We start from the raw sequence: 9,688 nt of genomic DNA on the forward strand, positions 1-9,688 counted from the left end.
CGCTGTGGCGAGGGATTTCAGGCCATCTTGTAGATCCCGACCACCGTTGGGCGCGTGCTGCGAGATGGGAGAACGGAACTCAACGTGACCAAAAATCGAAGATAAGCGGGGGTAGTTCGCGCCGTTCCTGAACCCTAGAGAGCATTCCCCTCGCATTTCGGCACCATCCGCGCCCCGCGAGATAGAGAAAGGGAGGAGGAGCACGTAGAAGTGGAGGGAGAGCATACCTCCGGCGGCGAGGAGCACCAGCAATTCCCCGGCGAGGAGAACCACCCGCAAGCCGCCGTCAAATCTGAGCACTCCGCCCGCCACGCCCCATTCGGTGGAGAGGATGGCGAGGAGGAAGACGATGAAGGAAGGACGGGAGAGAGAGCACGCTGCGGCGAGGGATTTCAGGCGCAGATTTCGAAAACCTCCGCCCACGACCCCCACTACTCTCTCCTCTACCACTTACAGGTGGGCCTCCCACGTCCGGATGCGGACAAAACCACCCACGACCAGGTGGCACATGGCGGATCTGGGAGCGATCGCTCGCGCGATCGAACGGCCACGGGCCGGCCGCCCGTTTCGGTCAGTTAGTGGCCGGCCGCTTTTTAGACTTTAGGAAAAATTATATAATTGAAAACTTCTTTTGAATATGAATTCACTCGTATAATTTTTGCTCCCGCCACAGTCGGTCTCGTAGGTTAAATTTATGATCAAAGTTGAAGCACGAGAATAGAGGAAGCACTATATTTTGAAACGGAGGGAGTATTCACCTGGTCGCCTCGTCATCAGGTACGGGGACACATGCTTGGGTTTGTCATATGATCTAACGTGTGCTTCGTGAACTCCACCTCCTTGGTGGCTCCTTTTTTTTTCAACCGCAAACCGTAGAACAATAGTTCTATGGTCAAATTTTCATTAATATAGTATGGTATAAGGGGGAGGAAAAAACAGAGCAAAAATTAATCAAGATCTATACAATTGGTTACAAACACCTCAGCCAATGCCAGTTCTAGGTATCATGTGGAAAGAAAATCTAGCTTGAAAGACTTCTTTGGTTGGAGCAAGCGTCGGAGCCCCCTGAACCTACATATTGCAACCTTTGTGTTAGTCAAGGTAAAAAAATAGCAAGGCATTAGTAATCATGAATGTTCCATATAATCAAGTTATTTGCTTCGTTCATGTCTGGGTTGAAGTATAGCCAAGACTGCTCAGTCGTACGCAAGATAGCATCTGAAATTGAGTGTAAGAAAGACTTAAAAGTATTAGTAGATAACCTAAAACTCAACAGCAGGAAGCCAAAAGATAAATAGTGAAGGGTTTTCTTCCCCGCTAAACATATGCCAAAGGGTACTAAGCATAATATTAACCCATTTAGTTGTCTTGATGACCAGATTAAATCGTCAGCATTACACGGTTCTTATTTCAGTGAAAAGGAATTCGGTTGAATAATGATTGCCAATGCATGTCAGCATGTATGATTCAGAAACCACACAGAGCATAATTTAGAAGCAGATACATCTGTTTTCAGAGCCTGCAGCTCATAGTGAAATGCTAGAAAACTTTATCGTCCTACTAAAAACATGAGGAAATTATCAATGTCAAAGTTGGTGGGCTAATGTCAAAACTAACTACTATATCAGGTTACTGAGATGGTGCTCTGTATGAACATTAGTTAATGAAAAAATATAATATGAGAAAATACTTGTGTAATTAGAACAACAAGAGTTGTAAATGTATGGACTTGGATTTCACAACTTAATGTGAACTAACACTGCGTTAGAAAGAAGAAAAGCCTGGTACAGTTTGCTTTGTAATGAAATTTGATTGAATTATCAAGAGCAATTGGATAACAAGGGAAGAACAGGAAGGGAGAATCAGAAGGTTCACCTATCAAACTTGAGTAGTAGTAGTTTCCTAGTAGCAGGTCAGATAGGACAACAATAGGCAGAAGAGAGTCAGGCTGCCACAGCTTCCTCAAGCTGAAGAAATACGGAGTCAGGGCAACATCACTGACTTGGTTGGGACCTTGGTGTGTCCTATCGTGTAGCGTCGACATCTCATGGTCCTGCAGCTGCAAGAAGCAGAATTCCTTGCACTACATTCAGACGTAGCTGAGATTAGTTTGTAGTCCATGCTAGAACCTCTCAGATAACTGTTAAATGTCCGGAACTGAAGAAAACGAAGCTTCTTTAGACGTGTAAAATTTCAGTAGAACAAAAAAGGTATCACCTCTTAATTTTACTCCATATGTCTTACCATAGATATGGTCACTGCACCAGCATCCCTCTGTTGAAATCAATATGTTGAAACCTCAACCACAGAAATACCAAGCTATTCTTCTGACTTCACTCCCAAAAACTGCACGTGCTTGAACGACTATTGAACCTGGAGACAATCCTGCAATCATGAATTCAAAAGATCCTCCTCGGCTGTAACTACCATCTGCTTGGTGCAGAGTGATCCTATGTTGGTTGATTACGCTTAGTATTGCCACTAAAAATGGGCTGTCCATGTTTCATGTCGTAAGCATAATGTTGTTGCTCCGTTTCAGTATGGTACTATGGTTACAACTTACAAACATGCATGCATGTGCAAATAATTTTGTTTTAACGTCTTAACACCTGCAAGCCACTGTGTTCTGACAATTGATGTTTCAGACTAAATTGATTAACTAACAGTGTGTCTTGACAAATGATGTTTCAGACATGTCTAGATATAAAAGAATTCTAGAGGGTTGTACATAGACCAGACATTGACCGGACATTCGAACAGTACATGCATATCTATCTTATATACAGCGACACTAAAGAATTCAGTATAAGTCGATGCAACTATATGGAAAGATTGAGCTAGAAACCTAATTACATGGATCAATCCGTCAGTTAAAAAATGTCATTACTCCATACGGAAACAAGCATCCACGATTGAAATCTCCCAAAATCCAAATCCGATGGGCATTACTCTGTACAGAAAAGGATTTGTGCAGGCGCATCAGGATCGCGTCAGAGCATGAACGGAATGGGGTGGGACATGGCAATAGCAGTGATTTTGACCCACCCGGCAGCGGCGGAGGGAGTTCCTGGACGTGGCGCCTGTGGGGCAGAAGCCGAGCGGTAGGCGGCGACGGCGACCGACGCTCCAGGAGAGGCCGACTGCAACAGCACGTGTGTGCTCGGAGGAAGCCGCAACTCCTCCTCTTGCGTCCCCCGCCGTGGCTCGCGTGCGTGGTGGCGACAGGTTGACTCGTGGTGGATCGGAAGGGAAGGGACGGCGGCGTTTGTTGGGAGGTGGGGCGAATGCGGTGTGTCTTAGCCATGGCAGCGTGGGACATCCGGTCGTCGCTGTCGTTGATCTAGTCAGGAGGAAGGCCGACAGTCACGAGGGAAGGTCCAACGGAGACAGGGAGAGAGATTAGTGAGGAGAGGGAGAGAGAAGGGATGAGGAGGGCGCTGGCCGCGGCTGATCGGCGAGGATGTCGTCGCGGCTTGTAGGAGAGTGGGCCGCGACCGGAGGCGGGGTCGACTCGGAGAAGGGGAAGGGAGGAGCGCCGGCAGTTGCTGCGGATCCGTTCTTCTCGACCTGGGGCCTAGAGAAAGAAAGGTGGGGAGGATCCGAAAATCATGGAGTTACGGGCGGGGCCGCGGGGATTGGGTACGCGGAGCGCGACTATTGGCAGACGTCTGCTAGGCAGAACACTTGATCTCAGGCATTCATCCAAGCGACATATCATTGGTGTAATATGGTCAGTCGGATCTATTTAAGTTGATTTAATCGGAGGGCTTCGGTTATCCCGTGTACAGTTTTGTGTGTGGCTTTAGGTGGACTCATGTTTGCTCTTTTAATAGTAGTATAGATATAGATAATAGTAGTATAGATATAGATATGCGGACGCTGGCGCAGTTTAGGGTTCCGGTCCCATAAATCCCCCACCCTTCCTCCGGCGCAAAGCTCCTCCACCCAACATCAAATCCTTTCTCCTCCGGCCACCTTTTCCTTCGCATTTCTCCATCGGATCTTGCCGGAGATGTCGGCCGCGGGTTCCGGGAGTGGCGGCGGAGGGGTTTTCAGCCGCCACGGTGGGTTCGGGTGCCGTGGGGGGTTTTGGCGGCCGCAACGAGTTCACCTGTCGCAAGCAGCTCAACGACGACGTTGCCGGCGGCTCCGGCCTCCGCCCTACCATGTCTGACAGGCAAAGGAAGGCAGGGCGCGAAGTCCTGCAGCGCCAGATCATGGGCTTGGGATGATTTCCGCCGCCTTGACAACCTCTTCGATCTGGCCCTCCAGCGCCATAGGGTGGCCGAGCGCGCGTGGTTTGAGGCGAAGCAGGCTGCCGCAGCCGGAGATGCAGCTATGGCCGCGCACGTGCCGACGCTCCTGGAGGAGTACCAGCTCGCGGCGACCCTCTCCGACACCCTCATCTACCACACACTGCATGGCAACGAGCCCCCGCCCCGCGACGGCGACGACAACGACTCCGGCGACCAGTAGATCTATGTTATGGGTGTTAATTTCCGGTAGTGTTTAAGTTTGGTTTGTATTAAAAACTCCTCTATGCTATGCTTGTGATGAACTTCCCTATGTTATGCTATGCTTGTGATGAACTCTGGTGAGATGTTTTAGCTTGAACTAGTATGTTTAAATTTGCATGATCTGTTCTCACTGTGCGCCCGGCGTCCTGCAAAAAATGTTTATGGGATACTGTAAACAACTTTTTCGAGACGATGGGTTGCGGGATCTATTAGAGATGCTCTTAGCCGAATATTCGCTAACTGGGAACGAGTGGGTTCTGTTCCGCTGGGTCTACCAAACGCTAGAATGAGGCCTAATAATGGGTTCGACCCATGACATTCAGGCCCATGACTGCAACCAAACACACCCATAAGGCTTCCCCGGCCATGTTCACGCGCGTTCTTCGTCGTGCGATGAGAGACAGTCAGTTAGATCAATCCAAGATAGCTGGAGCCGCCAGGATCCGGTGCGCCTGTCAAAGCATGGCGCCACTTAGTATTCGCTGTGCCCGTGTGGCTGCGGGGACATCGGATACGTTGTGCCTCTATGCGACAGTCAAGGATCTGATGCGCCACAACACCTGTGGGGATATCGCCATCCGTAGTGGCTCTGTGTGTGGCGGCGCCGGATTTGCTGCGCCCCAGCATCCGCAGGGATATCGCATCCGTAGTGGCTCTGTGTGTGGCAGCCCAGGATTCGTTGCGGGGATTTCAGATCTGGCCGTCCCATCCTCCAGTGGCTTGGCCTACACGAAGGAAATATGCCCTAGAGGCAACAATAAATTTATTATTTATTTCCTCATATCATGATAAATGTTTATTATTCATGCTAGAATTGTATTAACCGGAAACATGATACATGTGTGAATACATAGACAAACATATAGTCACTAGTATGCCTCTACTTGACTAGCTCATTAGTCAAAGATGGTTATGTTTCCTAACCAAAGACATGTGTTGTCATTTGATTAATGGGATCACATCATTAGGAGAATGATGTGATTGACATGACCCATTCCGTTAGCCTAGCACTTGATCGTTTAGTATATTGCTATTGCTTTCTTCATGACTTATACATATTCCTGTAACTATGAGAATTATGCAACTCCCGTTTACCGGAGGAACACTTTGGGTACTACCAAACGTCACAACGTAACTGGGTGATTATAAAGGAGTACTACAGGTGTCACCGAAGGTACATGTTGAGTTGGCGTATTTGGAGATTAGGTTTTGTCACTTCGATTGTCGGAGAGGTATCTCTGGGCCCTCTCGGTAATGCACATCATTATAAGCCTTGCAAGCAATGTGACCAAATGAGTTGGTTACGGGATGATGCATCACGGAACGAGTAAAGAGACTTGCCGGTAACGAGATTGAACTAGGTATTGGATACCGACGATCAAATCTCGGGCAAGTAACATACCGATGACAAAGGGAACAACGTATGTTGTTATGCGGTTTGACCGATAAAGATCTTCGTAGAATATGTAGGAACCAATATGGGCATCCAGGTTCCGCTATTGGTTATTGATCGGGAATAGTTCTAGGTCATGTCTACATAGTTCTCGAACCCGTAGGGTCCGCACGCTTAACGTTACGATGACAGTTTTATTATGAGTTTATAAGTTTTGATGTACCGAAGTTTGTTCGGAGCGGATGTGATCACGGACATGACGAGGAGTCTCGAAATGGTCGAGACATATAGATTGATATATTGGAAGCCTATGTTTGGACATCGGAAAGGTTCCGGGTGAAATCGGGATTTTACCGGAACACCGGGGGGTTACCGGAACCCTCCCGGGGGTTAATGGGCCTTAGTGGGCCATGAGGGAGAAGAGGAGGGCCGGCCAGGGCAGGCCGCACGCCCCCTCCCCCCTAGTCCGAATAGGACAAGGAAGGGGGGGCGGCGCCCCCCTTTCCTCTTTCCCCTCCCCCCTTTCCTTCTCCACCAAGGCAAGAGGGGGGAGTCCTACTCCCGGTGGGAGTAGGACTCCTCCAGGCGCACCCCTAGGGGGCCGGCCGCACCTCCCCCCTCCCTCGTTTATATACGGGGGCGGGGGGCACCCCATAGACACACAAGTTGATCTACGGATCGTTCCTTAGCCGTGTGCGGTGCCCCCCTCCACCATATTCCACCTCGGTCATATCGTCGCGGAGTTTAGGCGAAGCCCTACGCCAGTAGAACATCATCATCGTCACCACGCCGTCGTGCTGACGGAACTCATCCCCGAAGCTTTGCTGGATCGGAGCCCGTGGATCGTCATCGAGCTGAACGTGTGCTGAACTCGGAGGTGTCGTACGTTCGGTACTTGGATCGGTCAGATCGTGAAGACGTACGACTACATCAACCGCGTTGTCATAACGCTTCCGCTTACGGTCTACGAGGGTACGTGGACGAACACTCTTCCCTCTCGTTGCTATGCCATTAACATGATCTTGCGTGTGTGTAGGGATTTTTTTGAAATTACTACGTTCCCCAACAGTGGTATCAGAGCCTAGGTTTTATGCGTTGATGTTATATGCACGAGTAGAACACAAGTGAGTTGTGGGCGATACAAGTCATACTGCTTACCAGCATGTCATACTTTGGTTCGGCGGTATTGTGAGATGAAGCGGCCCGGACCGACATTACGCGTACGCTTACGCGAGACTGGTTTCACCGTTACGAGCACTCGTGCTTAAAGGTGGTTGGCGGGTGACTGTCTCTCTCACTTTAGCTGAATCGAGTGTGGCTACGCCCGGTCCTTGCAAAGGTTAAAACAGCACCAACTCGACGAACTATCGTTGTGGTTTTTGATGCGTAGGTAAGAACGGTTCTTGCTTAGCCCGTAGCAGCCACGTAAAATTTGCAACAACAAAGTAGAGGACGTCTAACTTGTTTTTGCAGGGCATGTTGTGATGTGATATGGTCAAGACGTGATGCTATATTTTATTGTATGAGATTATCATGTTTTGTAACCGAAGTTATCGGCAACTGGCAGGAGCCATATGGTTGTCGCTTTATTGTATGAAATGCAAACGCCCTGTAATTGCTTTACTTTATCACTAAGCGGTAGCGATAGTCGTAGAAGCAATAGATGGCATAACGACAACGATGCTACGATGGAGATCAAGGTGTCGCGCCGGTGACGATGGTGATCATGACGGTGCTTCGAAGATGGAGATCACAAGCACAAGATGATGATGGCCATATCATATCACTTATATTGATTGCATGTGATGTTTATCCTTTATGCATCTTATTTTGCTTTGATTGACGGTAGCATTTTAAGATGATCTCTCACTAATAATCAAGAAGTGTTCTCCCTGAGTATGCACCGTTGCGAAAGTTCTTCGTGCTGAGACACCACGTGATGATCGGGTGTGATAGGCTCTACGTTCAAATACAACGGGTGCAAAACAGTTGCACACACGGAATACTCAGGTCATACTTGACGAGCCTAGCATATACAGATATAGCCTCGGAACACGGAGACCGAAAGGTCGAGCATGAATCATATAGTAGATATGATCAACATAGTGATGTTCACCATTGAAACTACTCCATCTCACGTGATGATCGGACATGGTTTAGTTGATTTGGATCACGTGATCACTTAGATGACTAGAGAGATGTCTGTCTAAGTGGGAGTTCTTAAGTAATATGATTAATTGAACTTAAATTTATCATGAAACTTAGTACCTGATAGTATTTTGCTTGTCTATGTTTGTTTGTAGATAGATGGCTCGTGCTGTTGTTCCGTTGAATTTTAATGCGTTCCTTGAGAAAGCAAAGTTGAAAGATGATGGTAGCAATTACACGGACTGGGTCCGTAACCTGAGGATTATCCTCATTGCTGCACAGAAAAGTTACGTCCTGGAAGCACTGCTGGGTGCCATGCCTGCTGCTGATGCAACTGACGACGTTAAGAACGTCTGGCAGAGCAAAGCTGATGACTACTCGATAGTTCAGTGTGCCATGCTTTACGGCTTAGAACCGGGTCTTCAAAGATGTTTTGAACGTCATGGAGCATATGAGATGTTCCAGGAGTTGAAGTTAATATTTCAAGCAAATGCCCGGATTGAGAGATATGAAGTCTCCAATAAGTTCTACAGCTGCAAGATGGAGGAGAATAGTTCTGTCAGTGAACACATACTCAAAATGTCTGGGTATAATAATCACTTGATTCAACTGGGAGTTAATCTTCCTGATGATAGTGTCATTGACAGAATTCTTCAATCACTGCCACCAAGCTACAAGAGCTTTGTTATGAACTATAATATGCAAGGGATGAACAAGACTATTCCCGAGCTCTTCGCGATGCTAAAAGCAGCGGAGGTAGAAATCAAGAAGGAGCATCAAGTGTTGATGGTTAACAAGACCACCAGTTTCAAGAAAAAGGGCAAAGGGAAGAAGAAGGGGAACTTCAAAAAGAACAGCAAGAAAGTTGCTGCTCAAGAGAAGAAACCCAAGTCTGGACCTAAGCCTGAAACTGAGTGCTTCTACTGCAAGCAGACTGGACACTGGAAGCGGAACTGCCCCAAGTATTTGGCGGATAAGAAGGATGGCAAAGTGAACAAAGGTATATGTGATATACATGTTATTGATGTGTACCTTACTAATGCTCGCAGTAGCACCTGGGTATTTGATACTGGTTCTGTTGCTAATATTTGCAACTCGAAACAGGGACTACGGATTAAGCGAAGATTGGCTAAGGACGAGGTGATGATGCGCGTGGGAAATGGTTCCAAAGTCGATGTGATCGCGGTCGGCACTCTACCTCTACATCTACCATCGGGATTAGTTTTAGACCTAAATAATTGTTATTTGGTGCCAGCGTTGAGCATGAACATTATATCTGGATCTTGTTTGATGCGAGACGGTTATTCATTTAAATCAGAGAATAATGGTTGTTCTATTTATATGAGTAATATCTTTTATGGTCATGCACCCTTGAAGAGTGGTCTATTTTTATTGAATCTTGATAGTGGTGATACACATATTCATAGTGTTGAAACCAAAAGATGCAGAGTTGATAATGATAGTGCAACTTATTTGTGGCACTGCCGTTTAGGTCATATCGGTGTAAAGCGCATGAAGAAACTCCATACTGATGGGCTTTTGGAATCACTTGATTATGAATCACTTGGTACTTGCGAACCGTGCCTCATGGGCAAGATGACTAAAACGCCGTTCTCCGGAACTATGGAGC

The sequence above is a fragment of the Triticum dicoccoides genome, chromosome 6B (genome assembly GCF_002162155.2).
Source record: "Triticum dicoccoides isolate Atlit2015 ecotype Zavitan chromosome 6B, WEW_v2.0, whole genome shotgun sequence".
Classification (NCBI taxonomy): domain Eukaryota; kingdom Viridiplantae; phylum Streptophyta; class Magnoliopsida; order Poales; family Poaceae; genus Triticum; species Triticum dicoccoides.